Source organism: Tupaia chinensis, unplaced genomic scaffold (assembly GCF_000334495.1).
Source record: "Tupaia chinensis unplaced genomic scaffold, TupChi_1.0 Scaffold000432_1, whole genome shotgun sequence".
Taxonomy (NCBI): Eukaryota; Metazoa; Chordata; class Mammalia; order Scandentia; family Tupaiidae; genus Tupaia; species Tupaia belangeri.
In genome coordinates, this window is record NW_006159937.1 from 1468130 (window position 1) to 1472974 (window position 4845).

Sequence of the window (4845 nt, forward strand, 5' to 3'; positions counted from 1 at the left end):
CTTTTAGATTTTTTTCATTGCTGATGTATACAAATACAAGTGAGTTTTGTATATTGATCTTGTACACTGCAATTTTTTATTGGATTTTTTTATTCATTCATTCATTCATTCATTCACCAGAATTTTTTCTGGGTAGATATATAGGAGCATGAGGTCTGTGATTTGAGAATTTCACTTCTTACCAATCTGTGTGTTCCCTTCATCTTTCCTTCTTGCTCCTCTAACCATTTGGGCTAGAATGTTTAGTAATGTTGAATGGCAGCGACGAAAGCAGCTATCCTTGTTTTATTCCTGATTTTAATGGAACATCTGAGTCTTTGACTATTAAGTATGATATTTGCTATAGTTTTTTCATTTTTTTTTACATTTAGAAACTTTCTAATACTTCATTGATTTTTTGTTGTTGTTGTTATGATAGGTGCTGGATTTTACAGACTTTTCTCTACCTCAGTTGAGATTATCATGTATGTGTTTCTCTTGTTCTACTGATTAGTGTATTTCACTGATTAATTTTTTATTTTGAAAATCTTTTGCAATTTTGGTATAAATCTCAGTCATAGTGTATATTTCTTTTTTTTTTTTACTTTATTGACAGACAATAGCTGCACATATTTATGGACTACAGTGTGTCTTTTTTTTAATATTGGAATTCAGTGTGCAATAATCAAATCAAGGCAATAAAAACCCACATCTCTTGGTGTTCTGTAGTTATTTTTCTGTAAAATCTTTTGATTCTTTGACAATATTTAAGATAGTTAATCTAAATTATTTTAAGTCCCATGCATAGACCTCTTCAGAGAGAGCTTCTGTTGATTTAAATTTCACGTGTGAAGGGACCATATTTTAGTTTCTTTGTATGCTTTTTAATTTTTAAAAAAATCCATTATGAATGTTAAATTTTGATATTTCTGCAAACTAAATTCCCCCCCCCTTTCCAACTGTTTGTTACTATTCTCAAGGGCTGACATCATCCTTTTATTTCATGATTTTTTTTCAAGTTCATTTTTTAAGTAATATATCTTATTGTGTGCAGTTACTGAGGTCTCTGTTTTGTTTTCTCACAGTTGGCCTATGCTGTGACAGAAATTTCCTTAAATCCCTGAAGCCAAAATAAAAACAAAGACAAAACCTCTCCTGGTCTTTGGAAACAGGCTCTTAGCTGTGGCACTCCTTTGTCTTTACCTCCTGCTTTCGTGGAGCTTGATCTGCTGAAGGAGACAGTCTATGTCTTTTTCCGAGTGTGTGTCTGCCCTGAGTCATGTGGGTTTCATGCTGGAGGTGCTAGTACACGATGCATTCCCTCTAAGCTCTATTTTTCTTATTATCTTCCTCCTTAGCATTTTACCCAGAATTTTTAGTTTGCTTACTCCTTGCTATGTCAACTAAATCTTGTCTCAGTTGATTACAGACAGTTTATAACTTTAAATGCTTTCAATAAACTCTGTCCAAGAAGGTACCGCAGACTAAGAAAGCAAAAACTAAGACAAATCTCTTTGCAGACCATACTCTTTTTACTTTTTTATTTTTAGAACAAGGTTTGTATTATACCTGCTTCTCTCCTCCCCCCAAAGGACTAGGAAACAATGCCAGCAACATGGACTACCGTCTCCACGGCTGATACTGAGCTGGAGAATTGCGGTTGGGAGGTTGGTAAGCAAAATTTCACAGTGATTTCTAATGAAATTACAACCGCCTCTTTCTTCATTAACCACTTTCTGGTTGCTGTGTTTTTTTGTTTAATTCCAGAATTTCAAAATAGTGATTATGTTTTCACCAGTTTAATGGTTGCTTCAGTAGTGCAGAGGGAAGGAGTTGATTCTTGAAGTTCCTACTATGCTAATTTATTTGATGACGCCCCTAGTTAAAATATTTAAATCCCAATTTTCCTATTACTACACACATTCAGTGTACTTAAAAGTCTGTATTATGATAATACACACACACACACACACACAAACATATATATGTATATAATGCCATATATATATATGTAATATGCCAACCAGGGTTCTTTCTTTTCTTTATATTTGAAATTACTTATTATTTGCCATTCCTTCCAATGTGGCATACCACTTTCTCTTTTAAATACTACATATACACACACACACACACACACACACACACACACACACACATTAAAATTATAGGGCACATGTGTTCACCAGAAAGAGAGAGGGAGGGAGAAAGAAAGTGAGAAGAAATCCTCAGAGGGGATGGCCACCCTGGAATCCCTTCTTCTCTATTCTCTTCTTGGGATTTTGGACATAGATGTACCTCTGTCCAGGGTATCCCTCAAGCCTCTGGATCTGGGACTTGAACTGCACAATCAACCTTGTGGTACCCAGTGGCCCCCAACCATTAAGCCACTGGCTGGCCCCAGATAATAAAATTCTTTTGAATGTATTGAGTAATAGCTAATGTGTTAAGTACTGCAGAAATCTCATCTCTTTATCAATTAACTCATAGTTTGGTGTACAGGCAAAACAAATACTTCAGAAACCTCCAGGGAACAGCCTGAAGTATGAATTTTTGTAATGAGACAGGTGAAAAGAACAATGCAGAAGACATACAGTATAATATTTTATCTACAATGGTTTTTAAAAGAATTTTGAAAACATACTGATTTTTTTTGGCCAGCGGATGGCGTGTGAGTTAAGTCAGCTTGATCTCACATAGTCAACTATGTGGTTGGAGTCCTGGACCCAGTGGCTTGAAAATCACGCCAGGCACATGTACGTGTGTGTCCCAAATTCCAAGAGGAGAACAGAACAGAAGGGATCACAGTGTGGCCATCCCCCTGGGGGGGGGGTGGTTTCTCATTTTACCTCTCTTTCTGTCTCCAGCTAGCAGATGTGCAAAAACCTAAAATAAATAAGTAAATAAATAAATGCTATTTTCTACTCATTTACCAACTATTTAATATAGATGTTAAGCAAAAACCGAAATTTCTCAAACTTTATATCCCCAACCATTAAATATATGCTATTCTAGATACAGTGACCTAATGTGGCAGGTCATTTTTCTTCCTCTTTAAGTATTAAGACATGGAATCATTAATAATCTAATTGTTTAACAGTTATTAATAGCAGGAGCATTTCAGCTATTTCTAAGGATTTGTTCAGTACCAAGTTCAATTAAGTCAAATTTCTATGAATAGAATGTTATACCTTATACCCTTTCAAAAGGTCACCTTCAACTACTGTTATAAATACTATGGATAGAAATCAATTTATATATTTAAATTTATATCTTTAAATTTAAATAAATTTATATCTTTAATTTTTTAAGTATTTACAAAAATAGAGCATCTTAATTAAAATTAAGTCTTTATGATTTAAAACCGATTGCATATTCACAAAATTTATTTTTATGACACATGCATTTACCTTTTATCATATGTTGCAGTTTGATGAATAAATGATTAAGAGAAGCCAAGACTAAAAAGTGATTTCCTAGAATGCTGTCATTTATCTGTCTCTTACCAGTAAAAAACTCCATTTGTGAGTTAAGAAATTTATAATATGACATACTGAAATAGCTAGCATAAATATAGCTTCCATTGTATTTAGATGTCATATGTTCTGGAATTTCCAATTTATCTTGACAGTTACTGTAGACGATATGAACAAGCAGTCTCAAGGGGGAAATCGCTACAAGAGTCTATCTGTGTAAAAAGTAATAGAGGCTATACTTTGGGAATAGTGGTAGTGAACTATGGAATTTCTTACCTTCAGTTCAAGGACAGAACTGCTTTCTCTTTCTTTTTGTTTTCACACCTCCTCCCACTCCCCTTAGCCAGTTCGGATCTTTGACTCATGTTCAGTGATCCATTCTGATGAATTGTTTTGACATAGCTCCTGACAGTAGATGTTCTTATCATAATAGTTATTTGTCTGATAGAAAAGCATTATATTCCTGTTCACCATTCAGCTAGAGAAGATGGAATCAATGTTGGCAAAGATTAAACTAGACTTTTACTCTTAGTGTTCCTTGGCTGATAAGGACATGTTCTAACATTTCTCTTTATTCATAAACTTTTTGTTACTCAAATTGCATATGTTCTCAATTTATCAGTATATGGCAAATAGAAAATCTCATTTACAAATTATTGTATAGTTCCCTAACTTGCATTTTCTAAATGTATGAAAGTATATAATAGATACAAAAATACATATTCTTTCAGTATTATTTTTATTTTATAAATTAAATATAGTTTATTCATACACTATGATGGAAAGTCATATGAGAACTGCGGATCAGAGACTTTCAGTTTAATTTCTGTGCCAAAGAAACCATTCTAGCACTAGGGAATTAAGTTATCTTCCTTGAGTCTATAGAAATACATTGGTGGGATTCAGATGGTGACCCAGGGGTAAAATGCGACACTTTCCACAGGGCAATCTTGTATAAGAAGGAGCTGAGTCAAGTCCAGAGACCTGCCTAAGTACACCAGGCACGTACATGCCCATTCTCTAGGACTGCCTAAGGACTGGGGAAGGATTGTGGTGTCGAGACCCTGTTGGAGTTGCTGTTTCTCTCTCTTTTTAGTTCTCTGTCTCTCTTGCTCATAGACAAAATAAATAAACTTTTAAGAATGCATTTTGGGGGAACCAGCAGTTAGCGTAATGACTATGTCGCTGGACTCCCACATAGTCGACCGCGGTTCAAGTCTCGGACCCGGTGGCTTAAACTCACGCCGGGCACATGTGCATGCATGCCCAAGATCTCGAGAGGAGAATGGATGAGAAGGGATTGCGGTGTGGCCATCTCCCCGGGGGGGGGGGTGATTTCTTGCTTTCTGTCTCTCTGTCTCTGTCTGTCTGGTGAGCGCACGTACCCTATAGC